This window comes from Mixophyes fleayi, chromosome 2 (assembly GCF_038048845.1).
Source record: "Mixophyes fleayi isolate aMixFle1 chromosome 2, aMixFle1.hap1, whole genome shotgun sequence".
NCBI classification, from domain to species: Eukaryota; Metazoa; Chordata; class Amphibia; order Anura; family Limnodynastidae; genus Mixophyes; species Mixophyes fleayi.
The window spans coordinates 55558790-55574176 of NC_134403.1; positions in this window are offsets into that span (position 1 = coordinate 55558790).

The following is a 15387-nucleotide window of genomic DNA, read 5'->3' on the forward strand; positions in this document are numbered from 1 at the left end:
ATTGGCGGGTTAATCACATACCCTTTGAAGGGAAGCCTATCTGTCTGTACAGTATAAAGAAATTACCACCTGGGTTACGTAATAAAATTGTAAAAGTATATTTTGGTGATTATGAAATAAGAAAGCAAAAATGGTTACAGCTGCAACAGAGATTTGCACAATTGTTATTATTGTTTGTTTTTGATTATATTTCTTTGTATGGTATGCAAATATTTTTCAGCCAGAATAGAAGGAATTAAGAGGTTTTTGAATGGTGGTATTGAGGTATAAAACCCAACAAAAGTACAGGAATACAGAGAAGTAAATAAATTAAAAAAAAAAAAAAAACAAAACCAACAAATATTTAAAAACAAATATTTGACAGAGCAGGCTTCCCATTAGAGGGCACACTAGATCCAGAAAAGTGGAAAAGGTTTCAAAACACCAATAAAGCATGGATAAGCAGGAAAAGACAAGCAGATGTGGTTAACATGTGGTATACAGTATTATTAGAGATGAGAAAAAAAGAAGAGAGGATGCACACATAGGTACAGGTCTATTAGACATGCCACCGCCTTATGTGGACCCTACAGCTCCACCGCAGAAACCAGACAATAGACCAGATACACCACTAGTACCTCAACAGGCAGGTCACATAGTACAGTTAGCAGCACAAAAGGGGCATTCACAATTAGAAACTCATTCAGTGACCCCAGTGGACGCAGGTAACACTCCATCAATCACGTTTTAAACCCCAAGTCAAATCCATTCTCAGTCTGCTAATAATGAAATAAATGATTATCCTGAGAGACAGTGTTTGCAATGTGGAATCTAATGCACCTCCTTGTACAGATAATTCTTACAGGAAAATGTTTACAAGATACCAATGATGGTAAGCCGGTTGAAGGATCACAATATCAGTCCATTAAGAAACAACAAATCAGAGGGTGAGAAGGAGAATAACATTGGAAAAGCAGGTATTGCATTCTCACACTAATATGTATCCAGTCAGAATACAAAGGGTGCCTAACCCAAACTTTGATGCCAATACTGCCGAAGGTGCTAATAAAAGGAGTGATGACTCAAATAATTAACAGCAGGGGTTAACAGCAAGAGCACCAGAAGGTGACAGGGGGGCTATTACTCATCCTGCACCCCCTGTAGAAGAAAGAAATACGTATAACAGTGGTCTTGAATTTCTAGCCAGAGTACAATGGTGGTGTCATAAACAAAAATTAAAAGCACAGGCAGCACCAGACATAACACAGAGAAATGATTCAGTAAGGATGTATTTGGATAAATTAACGACCAGACAAAACGATGATGGTTTTTCTACAGAAACCCCAGATGGTCAAAGAATGTTGAAAACAAAGTTTTTTAATGGTTTAAAGAATGAGGTAAGAAGCCAACTCTTTACAGTCAGACCTGAGGCATTGTCTATGAAAATGTAATCTTTGCTACAGGTACTTGGAGGACTGGAGGACCAGGAAGCAGAAAAAAGGGAAAAGAATGCCCAAAAGACTCCTCAGGTAACTGTACACCTGGTACAGGAAAAAGGAACATGGCAAGTAAGGCAGCAGCCAAAAGGAACAGAAACAGTAAGTGCAAGACAAAGGAATCAAGGTGAGGACATGACTGACAGATGTTTTTGATGTAAATTACCAGGTCACATGAAGAAGGACTGCAGGAAATACAAGAAATGGCAGCAGCAGCAAAGAGAAACCGGCGGTCCCCAGGGCACCATAAGCAGCAATCAATGAAGATATGGCTCCCCGTTGTCAACACTTTGTCCAGTTCTTGTAAACACCTCTGAAGAAGGTAAGCTGCCTGGAACTACTGTGCAAATTACACTGCCCACTGGTCAACAATTGGACTGCCTAATTGACACGGGAGCAAGCCAAACAGTATTGAGACACGATCAAGTACCACAAGAATAAGTGACCTCAGATTATGTAACAGCATCAGGGTTGACAGGACAGCCCATACACCTGAGGAAAAGTAAGAAAGTTAAGATACAAGTAAACAAAGACTGTACTCCTGTCCCTATAGAGTTTCTTACTTCAAACACTTGTCCTGTAAATCTACTGGGTGCCGACATATTACAGTTAATGAGAGCATGCATTAAATACACCCCAGAAGGGATGAAATACACCAGTCAACTTCCAGACAACATATCTAATCAGGTAAAAGCAGCAGTACAGGTGTTTTTGATACAACCAAGTGAAAACACATCTCAAGATGAGGCACCACTACCACAGTGGCTGAAGGATGTACCTGAGAAAATATGGTCAAAGGGAAAAAACTGATGTGGGACTGTTAAAAGTTGCTCCGGTACAACTTATACTAAAATATAACACACTACTAATATGTGTTAAACAATATCCTTTGACTTTGTTACAGAATAAAGCAATCACAAAACAATTACAAAAATACCAAGACAAAGGTATAGTAAAGAAATGTCGATCACCTTTTAATACACCTTTATTCCCAGTCAAGGAAAGAGAACAGTAAGAGGGAGGAGCTCCCGAATTCAGGTTAATTCACGATCTCAGAGAAATAAATAAACGACTGGTTGTGAACACACCCATTGTCCGAAACCCACATACCTTGCTGAACCAAATTCCTGTTACATCAATGTGGTTTACAGTTATAGATCTAGCAAATGCTTTCTTTTCTATACCAATAACTAACGATTCACAGAAAATGCTGGCTTTTACGCATGAAGGAACACAATACTGCTGGACCAGATTGCCCCAGGGAGGGGCCACCAGACCTTCAGAATTCTCTGAAGCAATGTCAACTGTCTTACAAGGTTGGTTACCACATTATCCTGAAACTACCTGACTATTGCAGTATGTTGATGCCTTGTTGATAGCTGCTGATAGTGAACAACAGTGTAAAGAAGAAACTGTTTCTCTACTAACCTTTTTGGCCCAGCAGGACTGCAGAGTGTCCAAATCCAAGCTCCAAGCAGCACAGAAGGTAATTTTCTTAGGACACTGCATTTTATAGGGCACTAAACATCTGACGCCACAAAGAGTACAAGTGATACAACAGGTAAAAACACCTTTCAGCAGCCAGACTCACTAAGTATGAGGTAGCATTGTTAAGTGCTTCACATGTCACAGTCAAACGGTGCACAGTATTAAATCCAGCAACATTGTTACCCCTAATGTATGAATCTCAAGATTCAAAAGGAGGGAATAATAGTGAACAACAAGAGCCATCAGAAGAAAGACATTGTGATAGTGAAGGTGATGACGATAAATTGGGTGAAAATATTAACCACAATTTTTCTTTTTCACATGATTGCCTCGCTCTTATGGATATGGAAGCACAGACTCTTCTAAATGTTACTGACTCTCCCTTCTCTAATGCTGTGTATGTACTTTATGTAGATGGTTCCAGGCATTATGATAACAGATCACCATTTCCAGGATACGCAGTGACTACAGAAAATGAAGTAGTTGACTCAGGACCACTATCATCGATACTGTCAGCACAAGCTGCTGAACTGATAGCACTCACCAAGGCATTGGAATATGCAGAAGGAACCACAGCCAATATCTACACGGATTCCAGGTATGCTTGGGGAGTGACACAGGACTTTGGTCCAATATGGAAGAGCAGAGATTTCAAGACCTCTAGTGGTAAGGACGCACAGCATGCCAGTCTAATAAGAAACTTGTTTAGATCATTGCAATTGCCACACAAGGTTGCCGTAATTAAAATAGAAGCACATACAAGGAATGAGACTTTTTTTTCAAAAGGGAACACGTTGCGCAGATGCAGAAGGAAAAAAAAGGTGGCTAAGAGAAAATCTGAAAGAGAAGTATACACAGTACAGAAAGAAGTGTCTGACTACACTGATCTTAAAAAGTTTCAATAACAAACAGGACCATTGGAGAAAGAAAGATGGAAACGATTAGGAGCACAAGAAGATTGCGCTGGTATGTGGAAACTGAATGATAAACTTTGTCTTCCACAGGTTTTGTTCCCTCCCATGTTACAGATAGCTCATGGACAGCTGCACCTGGGGAAGGAACAGATGACCAGCGTGGTCCATCACCATTGGAGAGCTCCAGGATTCAATAAAGCTGCTACAGACTATGTTCAGGCCTGCTGGATCTGTGGAACTTCAAATCCAGGAAAAAGGGTAAAAAATGTCACAAGGTACAACTTCAAAAGCCTTTTATCCTTTTCAAAGACTACAGATAGACTATATACAACTGCCTAAATCTGGAATATATTAATATGTTCTAGTCTGTACAGATCTTTTCAGTAAATGGCCGGAGACTTTGCCAGTAGCCAAGGCAACAGCAAAAGCAACTGCGTAAAAACTGATTGGTGAGATTGTGTCCAGGTATGGTGTCCCTGAGGTAATTGAATCAGATAGAGGTACACACTTCACAGGGGAAATAATGCTACACATAATGATAGATCTAGGCATACAGCAAGCTTTTCATGTGCCGTACAGACCACAGGTTAGTGGGCGAGTAGAAAGGTTGAATGGGACATTGAAACTGAAGATTCAGAAAATCATAGCTGGGAAAAAAAAAAAAAACATGCCCAGAATGCCTGCCCATAGCCTTGTTCAGTTTAAGAACTGTGCCAAATAGGAATAGCAAGCGGTCTCCTTATGAAACACTTTTTGGAACACTACCAAAGACAGGGTGTTATTATCCACATACACCATAAACATGGAGATTTTACTAGCTATATGAGAAGTCTAACTAACCATTTGAACTATTTGTATGTTCTAGCATTTGCTTCACTTCCAGAGCCTGATTCAGACCTACAGCCGCATAAGCTGAAACCTGGCGATTGGGTGTACTTAAAGAAACACGTGAGGAGAACTTTTGAACCAAGGTTGGAGGGTCCATATCAGGTCTTACTGACCACCCCCACATCAGTGAAACTCCAGAACCGAGACTCCTGGGCGCACCCATCACACTGCAAGAAGACGCTGGTCACACTGGACACATAACCTAGATCTCTGTGCTAACACAGACATGGGACCTGTTTGCCCACAACAAACTGCAGTATTTCAAACATGTATGTTGCAGTATAACACTAGTGCTTGTGTATGGGCATTACACCCACTACTCATTATCACTGTGGTATTGATCATATTGATAGGATGGAACTGGTATATGTCATGTACGTTCAGATAAGATATACAGAGATTACAGCAGAGGCATGTAGAAAATATACTTTTTGAATAAACAGGGGCAGAAGTGCTGATATCTGTACTCGGTCCCGGGTGAATGGTGAAAGACCCTTGCTTTCTCACAAGAGACTGTACAAAATTAGTCTGGGCTGCGTTAGATGTCACCATTTCAGGCCTTAACCTTTTTTATCTTTTATATATATTATTAAAAGGAGGGAGATTGTGAAAGCATTTCTAGGTTCTCCACGATGATGGTAATAATGATATGTGAAGGAGTTAAAAATCTTGGTATTTGCCTTAAAAATACATTCAGTGTAATCACCAGCTCCAGCCTTGAACTATCTCAAAGACCCCTAGGACATGGGATAATGGATGAAGACATTGGGAGTACTGGCTCCAGTGAAAGTTGATAAGAACCCATAAAAGTGACATGAATGGAACTAACTAGCTTTGTCAGAAGATTTATATTTACTCAGGAAAATATCAATCATGTGTTTCTGTTCTGTAACCAGATCAAACGCTTTTTCATGTATAAATGTATCCCAGAAATAAACGAGCACAGCTCAGTTCTATCTTGACATTGGCATGTCTGTGTCTTGATTACTGATCTCCTGGTTAACCAGCATCTTATCTCACTGATATCTGAAGGGACTTGATAAAGGAGAGGTAAAATTACCCTAACACACCATTGTTGGTGAGGTCCAAAGGGATGATAGATCCCTGCAACACAAAAAGAGAAGGTGGTTGAAATCTTCATAGCACTTCTCAAGAAATGGGATCAACTGGAGTTATGAAACAGTTGGTAAAACTGTAAAGCTGGGTACACATCTATGCAATTATTGTAGAGATCACACGATTCATGACTATTTATTCAGATACAGCAAGAGTGTGTATGCTCGCACGATCATGCTTTATCTCGTACCAAAACACATTGCATCTGTTGATTGCATTCCTCAATATCCTAAAAATAATGATTAATGATGGAACGATGTCGGGCAAGTGTGGATATATGTGCACACTCGCGATCAGCAGTGTAGGCAGAGATCTGTAGCGTGTACAGAGTCACAATCTTTTCAGCAGATAACAGATGTGAAGGTAAATTGTGTAGGTGTGTACGCATGAATCAGCATGCTCATCAGTGAAATTGTTACAGAAATTGCATCTGAAGTAAGACTGCATAGGAGTGTACCCAGCTTAAATGTGCAGTTTGGGAGAAGGAGGGGTCGAACACCACCTCCTTGTCTGCGCTCAGGCCTGGAGGTGTAGTTGAAGTGAAGACCAAAACGTGAAAGTCCTGCAGGTGAGGCAGTGTCTGATTGTGTGAGCCATGTTTATTACCAGAAGATTAAGGTTACTTGAGAGGAAAAGGTCACTGATGCCTTAGTTTGCTACAATTAGAGCGTGTGTTCAGTTGGGCACATTTAAAGGATTTTGAAATTGATGGATGACAGGTGATGTGTTTGAGGTTTGGATTTCTTTAGTGTCTTGAATCCAAAAAATGTGTATGGGAGATTTGGGAGGGACTGGATTTAGTGATATAATACTAGCCATTATTCACAATCTATTCCTTGTGATCTGTTTTATACAGTTTTAACTGAGTAAATGAAATACTTCTTGTTAAATGTTTATGTGGTTTTATATTTTGTACATTCCGTAGCTTTTAATTTTTTACAGTATCAGTGATACCACGGAATACAGCGATTCAGATCGGTGTTAGGCTCAAATGATGCATGTGTTAATATAGAGCGCTACGCTCTGTCTTCCATCTTGTAATCTAGTAAAGACAGGAAGTGAGGCAACCTCCAGTCGTCTGCATCCATCTACTGAGCATGCACAGACAGGTAGTTTGGTTCTCAGCTGGTTCTTCTAGTGACATTTGAACTGAAAAGATGTCATAACTGAAGCTGCATCCTTTTTTTGTGTGTAAAACTAACTTATATATATATATAAATACATTTAGTGACCAGAGGCAAAAGAATATATATATGAGCCTCCTGGTCATTGACTTTGCATAGAATATAAGCTATGAGTCCTATCAGTACAATTCCACCATCAACTTGCCTGTCAAGAATCTTAGATATTTTAAGGAGTTAGAGTTCATCCTTTCCTATTTTCAATTGCGTTGATCCAGGGGAGCGAAAATTCTGAGAATAATTTATATTTCTTAATCACAGGATGTTTTTCCTCAGATAGAATTTTATGGGGTACTAAATATAAAAAAGAACTGGTAGTATTGGAAAGTGGTTGTATTGATACCAGTATTTAAATAAAAATACCTGTCTTTCAATATGATCAATAATTAAACAAGAAAAGTATATTACATTGATTTACAACTACTGCAACCGCATAATTTGGTTACAAAAAAAAAAAAATGAATTTTTCTGTTATTCAGAATGCTTCTAATCCTCCAAGTACAGTCTTATTTTCATTCAACACGCAGAGAATTTGATTAAGCAGCAGGTGCCCCAGTTACCTCCAAACTGCCTGTGGACTGAGCTCTGTAATTCATATTCTGTCCTTTACATAAGATTCTATTTTCATAGGACATATCATTTTCTCTGGCTGACTATAAAATTATCCTAGATTGTGTTTCTGACCAGCAAAATTCTTTGGTAACTGCTTTGAGCCCTACAGGTCTGCACTGATTCTTACCTCTCACATGCCGGCATTATAGCTGGCAGGACCAATTACAAGCCTTGGCATTCTATACAGAAGGTCAGTTAAAATTATGATTTATTCAATTTAAACTATATTGTAGCACAGAGAAATTGCTTCAATTCCAACTGCTCACTGAGCAGGAATAGTATTTTAAACACAAAGATTTTAATACTTGTAATAAAAAGTATTGATAATACTATCAATTCTAGCACATAGAACACTAGAGTAATTTGTTAATATTTCAGGAAAATAGAATTTATATAACCATATTAAAAAGACTATGCATAAAAAGTTGCTATTGACTGTATATTTTCTGTAATGCTGCGATAATAGAGGACTGCGAGGGAAAAAGTAGGTATAGCATTTATTCAGCCCCCACACACCTAGACAACAGGGTCAAATGCCCAGGGTGTCAGATCCTTGCTAAACGCTCAATTATTAGATTTAAAAACAAAAACAAAACAAAAATTTAAGAACAATATGAAAAATAAAAACTGCAAAGTTGCACATATTTAATTACATTTTCTCTCTTTACATAGATCACGTATAGAAGTTATATCCAATATATACTATTGATATTATAATTTTACATATTTCCCTTTTTGATGTTCACATTTATTTACATGCGATTCAAATTTTACCAGCTTGTGCTCTCTTCATTTATGATTCATACATACAGTTTATTCCTTTCTTTATTATTCACTTAAACTCTTTTCTTTTTTTTATTGTCTAGGCACATTATGAGTTTATCGGTATGTGCTATATTTAGTATATTACTGTCTTCTTTCATTGTAGCTGGTTATCTGTATAAATATCTTCAATAGCAGATTAGAGGCCACTGTTTTATTCATTGGAAGCCTCTTCAAATAAATATTGTTTTTGATTTTGCGTCCTTTAAAGTCCAAGCATTTTTACTGCATTTTTACATTATCTCGTTGATTCTGCTGGTTACTATTAAACATGTTACACATTTTTGTATGTATTCAATTTTACGGCTATTGCCTTGTTTACTTGTATGGTTTATTTTTTAATTATTTTGTCCTCTCGGATTTAGTTATGGTTTTGGTAGAGTTCCAAGAGTGGGCAAGGAGTTTGTGTTCTTACTGTAACAATTTCAGAGGTAGGATTCCTTGTGTTAACCTAGACTGGTGCTGGCCTACCAAGGGTGCGCAGTCTAACGAATTCCCTGGTTTTCACCTGGTTTTCGCTGCAAGGTGGGATGGACTTAGCTGCCGAGAACTCGCAGGTCACGGTCCCCTGACCTGCCACTAGGTGCAACACACAATACTGAACACAGTAGGAAAAGAAAGAAGCACTTGGCAGCAATCGGAGAAACAGAATCTGAATAGGTACACGAATGGTTAATAATAGGTTCTGGTGGCAGGTGGAGCCTCAAAACAAGCCGGTGTCTGGTACACAGGCAGACAATGAGGTACAGAGTCAGGAGGCAGATGGATAGTGAGAACGGAGCCGGAGCCTGGTACACAGGAGGGCAATGCAGTAGCAGTATCAGGAGGCAGATGGAGTGTCAGGATGGAGTCTGGTACACAAATGGTCAATGAACAGGATAGCAACTCGGGGAGCGAGAGCACAGGAACCGAACAACGACCAGGAGTCAGACAAACTGAGACACTTGTTGCTCTGACAGTGCTATAGTCTCAGAGTGAAGTTTATATACTCTACAGAAAGACTATGCCGCCTCCCAGTCACGATCATGTGACCGCCCAAACCAGGAAGTGCTGAGTTCTACACAGAGGGAGAGGGAATCAGCAACACAGGAGTGTGGAACAGGTAAGTTGCGACACTTACTGAGCATGTGCAAGATGTCACTAGTCTTTGTTAAGGGCAAGGTGTATGTAATTATCAACTACAAGAACCCCTTCTGGAGATGTTCACCTATAGGAACCCCCATTTCTAGGATCTAGATAGGTTCCACAGTACTCAGTAGCCCCCAGAACTTAAGCTCGGGTAGTAATAATTATTGATGTACAATTGCCCAGTGTAGTGGACAGAACATGGTAGGAGATAGTGAGAAACCTTGAATGTTTTGTAAAGTAAACTGAGAATCAGACTGGCACTTATCTGGTGAAGTGGTCAGCATACGGTAGCAGGTATTGAGCAACCACATGGTGTAGTATTGTAAACTGACAATCTGCAAGGGTTAACACGGATTGATCTGGCACTTGCCTGGTAAAGTGGAGAACACACGGTAGCAGGTAGTGAGCAACTAGATGGTGTAGTGCTGCAAACTGACAATCAGACAGGCAGGGTTAATGCACATAACAGACAGACCACGGACAATAGCAGAGATATACATGCAGATCCGTTTAACAAGCCAAGGGTCTGAAGTCTAGAAGACAGCCAAATCCTTTAAACAATCCAGGTCAAACACTGGTAGCAGAACAGATCAGGTTAAGAGGCACACTAGGTCAAGCGAGAGCTATCAAAAGCATTGGTATGAAGCCAGGACGAGGTTAATAAAGGCAGCAGAGACTGCAAGATGAGTGTGGTAGGTGATTGCACAGCTGAGGCTGCCAGACTTAGAGTTGAATGAAGCTTGTAACTATTTACCTAGCAACCAGCTGAATAAGTGAACTGCAGGAATGATTCTACAACTAGTAGTAGCAGTAATTGCACGGATGATAGATCAGACAATCAGGAGACATACTTATTTCTTAACAGTCTTGTGTGATTTGGGCTCCTTCTTATGGATGAAATGCTAATCACACCACTCAATTCTGCCTATAATTCCATTTTATCACTGTACCAAACCTTAACATTTTGGCCCACACATCTCCCAGTAGCCGATCTCTTGTCATAGATTAAAGCAAACTCCTACTCTATGAGGACTTTCTAATTAAATGGTCTGCCAGACTAAAAGATTTACTCTTGTATATAATCTCCATTTCCTATACTGTTTCACTACCCAAATGTTCCATGCTCCACTGCGTGACCTCCTCCATACATGCAAAGGTCACGCTGTGCTCTTGTCGGGTGATTTTTAAGATCATTATTTAAATATTTACAAACAGGACTGAAACATTTCAAATATCATTTAATAGTATTTATAGTATGGACCTTGTCAGAAAACTCTATCAATATTTATGAAATTGATTGTTGTGCTTGACATTTATATTTCAAGTGAAATACATGTGAACACTTAAAAATGAAGAGGTTTTTTTTTATATTTAAAAACTCTTGCCGCAGCATTTTAATTGTAATTCAGTTTGCATGGTCAATTAACCTTCACGGCTCCCCAGAGGGAGCATGGATTTTAAAAGACATCACTGATAATTATAGTTTTCAGGAAGTGTAATTAATTGACATTTAATTTGCAACAGAATAAACTTCATTGGCAGACATTTTCATTCTAAAAGGTAGCTGGGATCTGCAGCCAGGGAAACGTGTGGAGGGGGAGTTATGTAAAACATGTACTGAATACATATGTATCCCCATATCTATGGAGAATAATAGTGTACAGCAGTGGAGTTATTCAGTTGATCATTATGCAAGCTAATGTGTATAATAAATAATGAGCATTGTTGATTCTCATTAATATCAGGAGCAATGTTAAAACTGCATATTAAATGCAATCTGCGGGAGAAAAATAGAGTGACCTGCAATTTGACGTCCCTTTCACTGCTTTCGGTGTTCGTGGGCTGTTACATCTTAACACAAGGATAATAGCACAGCAGTGTGAGATGGAAAGAAACAGCAGGTTTGGGAACAAAGCTTATTTGGATGGATATATGCCACAAAATTAAGTGTAGTGCAATTCAATTTTGAAGAACTATTTGAGAAGTCATCTGTGCTTAAGCCTCCAATTCTGCATGACCATTGCAAGCTTCACTACCACATGGCAAAATATTCTACTAAGGTGTCCTTCTTACTACCAAGAGCTATGAGGTTCTCTGTGCAGCCTTCGTTACCTCCACTCCTCTTATACCCCCAGCTGAAAACAGGGGTGGGAGGATGTGAAAAGAACAGGACCTGCATGTAGCAACCCTCCGGGGATCTGACTAGAGTAAGGAACAACTTAGTCAAGTCATTAACATAGCTGGTAGTGTAGTTTAAGACTCTGTAGAGAAAATTTCGAAAAAAAAAAAAGAAGAAAAGTTTACAAAAAAAAACAAATTGCTAAAATCCAACCAATGGGATGTTTGTTTCATGTTTTAACTGTACAAGTAAAAATAAAACAATGTGATTGTTTGCAATAGGTTACATCACCTTTTGTCATAGTTACCTACTCTCCTGGAATGCCTGGGAGACTCCCGAATTGTTGGGAACTCTCCCGGACTCCTGGGGGAACAGGTCAACCTCCTGAATCCTGCCTGCTTCGTTGATGAATTGGGTGGGGGCGGGGCTAATTGTGCCATCCTGGCCACGTCCCTACTATAATAGGCCGAAAATTGGTATTGCATAGCAGGGGGCAGGGCCTAATGACGTTATTAGCATGGCCACGCCCCAGAGACACGCCCAACTTTGGAGTTTTCCCGGAGGGGTGATATATATGCCCCATAGGCACTCTTTAATGTGAGCACAGAAAATAGCTCATTTATGACAGTGTAAGACGATAAACTGATGATAGAGTTCCCTTTAGGGCCGGACTGGCCATCTGGCACTTCTGGCAAATGCCAAAAGGGCCGATGGTCAGATGGGCCGGTTGCTAGCTGGCCGGCCCCATCGCTCAGCGCACAGACTGTCATGCCAGAATCTGGCATGACAGTCTGTACACTGAGCGATGGGGTCGGCCCTACACTTACTTCCTGGTGGCCGTGCGTCCCCTCCTCCTCCTCCCCTCCGCTCCTATGACTGGCTCTGACGATGAGTGTCACATGGGACGTGCACCATGTGATCGGTGCCGTCCCATGTGTCTACACAGCGCACCACGTCACGTTGTTGGAAATCGAGATCATATTAGCGCTTACCATCGGGTGGTCCACTCTTTTCATCGGGGACATAATCCTGCCCATCTAGTGCAATACTGATTGTATACAAGCCCACAGTGTCTGAAGGACTGTTTTTGACCTGCCAAACCACGCTACTATTCAGATTTGAGCCTACAACGGTACTTTTGAATATTTTACATTTGCCCAGCTATTAGTTTCTTTAACCAAATAGTGGGCGTGCACAGGTGCAATACTGTGCACACCATTGGAAAGTTTCATCTTAAAGTGTAGCGACAATGTCTCCAGTTTAGTATGTGCATATCTGTTTATTGTATTTCTATAGGTTCTAGTTATGTTGCTGTTCATGTCCTGGCACTGAGCGCTGTAGAATTGTACGTTAAGGGGGGAGGGTAGTTTGTGTGATAGTGTATCTATAGTATGTTTTGTGTGTGACAGGGTATCTATTGTATGTTTTGTGTGTGACAGGGTATCTATAGTATGTTTTGTGTGTGACAGGGTATCTATAGTATGTTTTGTGTGTGACAGGGTATCTTTAGTATGTTTTGTGTGTGACAGGGTATGAATATAGTGTGTATGTGTGTGACAGTGTAACTATAGTGTGTATGTGTGTGACAGTGTAACTATAGTATGTTTTGTGTGTGACAGGGTATGACTATAGTGTGTGTATGTATGTGACAAGGTATGACTACTGTAGGTGTGTGGGGGCCGGCGTATGACCATAATATGTGTGTGTGGGGGCCGGCGTATGACCATAATGTGTGTGTGTTTGGGGGGGCCGGTGTATGACTATAATGTGTGTGTATGGGGGCCAGGGTATGAGTATAATGTGTGTTTGTGTGTGGGGGCCAGTGTATGACTATAATGTGTGTGTGGGGGGGCCAGTGTATGACTATAATGTGTGTGTGTGTGTGGGGGCCGGTGTATGACTATAATGTGTGAGGGGGGAGGGTCTTAATATAATGTGGGAGGTAGGCTATTAATCTAATGGTGAATTGCAGATAGAGGCTAATTATTGGGTGCTATTTTATTTGTGGGGCAATTTAATAGTGGGGCCTAACATTTTAAGATGGGGTGATTGGATTTTTAATTTAATGCTGGGGTGGTTTGGGAGCTATTAATTGAATGTGGGGCTGTTTGAGGAAAATGAGGTCTATTTAATTAATGTGATTATGAGTTATTTAATGCCTAGGGTGGTTGTGGGAAATGGATATATTTATTAAATGTAAATGCTATTTAATTTCTTGCTGGAGTTGTTTGGAGAGAGGGAAATAGTTTTATTTATTAAATGGGAATACTATTTAATGTCAGGGCTAGTTGGAGGGAAATAGATGTATTCATCAAATGTGAATACTAGTATTTTAATGTTGGGGCTGGAGTGAGGCCTAATTTTAAAACGGGGATGCTATATTGATTTAACACCGGAGCTAAATTTCATGTACTCATTTTTTTCCAAATAGGGCATCCAACATTCCAGGATCCAGACAAGCAGCAACAGATCTAAAGACACCAGCAGCCACAAGTGGTGACCATGACAAGACAGGTAGGAGAGACCAGGACAGTCTGCCAACTGTTCTGAATTTGGTGGGTGACTGTCCCGCTTAGTCAGGATTTGGTCTGACTACAAGAACAGTTGGGAGATATGTCCTGCTTCACACTGTACTGCTTGCTAAGGCAGAACTGCGTGCACCTAACAGTAGTGCACACAGTATTGCCTGTGTATTTGTCAAAAATGTGTCTAATAGCCAAATTACATCATAGGGGCCCCCCTGACTTAAGTGCCCGGGCCCCCCGAGCCTTAATCCAGTTCTGGTTAGCAGGAGGAATCTGTGCTCCCAGTCCCGGAGAGAACACAGCCTGCAGAGCAAGCCGAGGAGCTCTAAGTTTCATGAGATTTATTAATCTCGTGAGACAAAGAGCTTCCCTGCTCACTCTACAGGAATGTCAGCAGCATCAGAAGCATAGATAAGTACAGTGGGCTAGGTGTGTCATAATGTGTCTGGGGGGGTGGCGTAATGTGGATGGGGAGGGCCTGATAAATGTAATGTTTTATTATAATGTATGTAATGTATGTATCAGCCCACCATTTTGACCACGCCCCCAACATAATGTAGCCACGCCCTTGGCGGCGCCGTAGCACGCATTTTTTCTCATCAACAGAGGTGGGCCTGTGTGCTTTAAACACCAGGGCTGATTTTTAGTCCCAGTCCGGCCCTGGTTCCCTTCACTGGCTTTCAAAACCTGACAACCTCCCCGATTAAATAATACTGAATACAGCCTGACTTAAAAATGTTCTCCATTGCGTATTTTCCGATTTATTTGCCCGCTCATCTGTAATGATGTTTACACAGCTGCAAGATTTTCTTCACCTTTATTGTGCATTTTATGAATTACATTTCTTCTAGTTTTCAAAAAATGTAATTACCTGATTTGTTTTGTTAGTTACATCCACAATCACTTCTCTAATCAGGGCTCCTCCTACCCTTTGCTTCCACATCTGCATTTATTTTGTCTACCTTCTATGTCTCTGTTTTATATACTTTTATTTTTCCCGTTGGGGCTGAGAAATACTGTTGCGCCTTACAAATCAACAACAATAAAAATAATAATAATAATCATGACCGCAGAGATTTCACCCCTTCATGGCAAAGGCATTTTTCTGTGTCTGTTGGG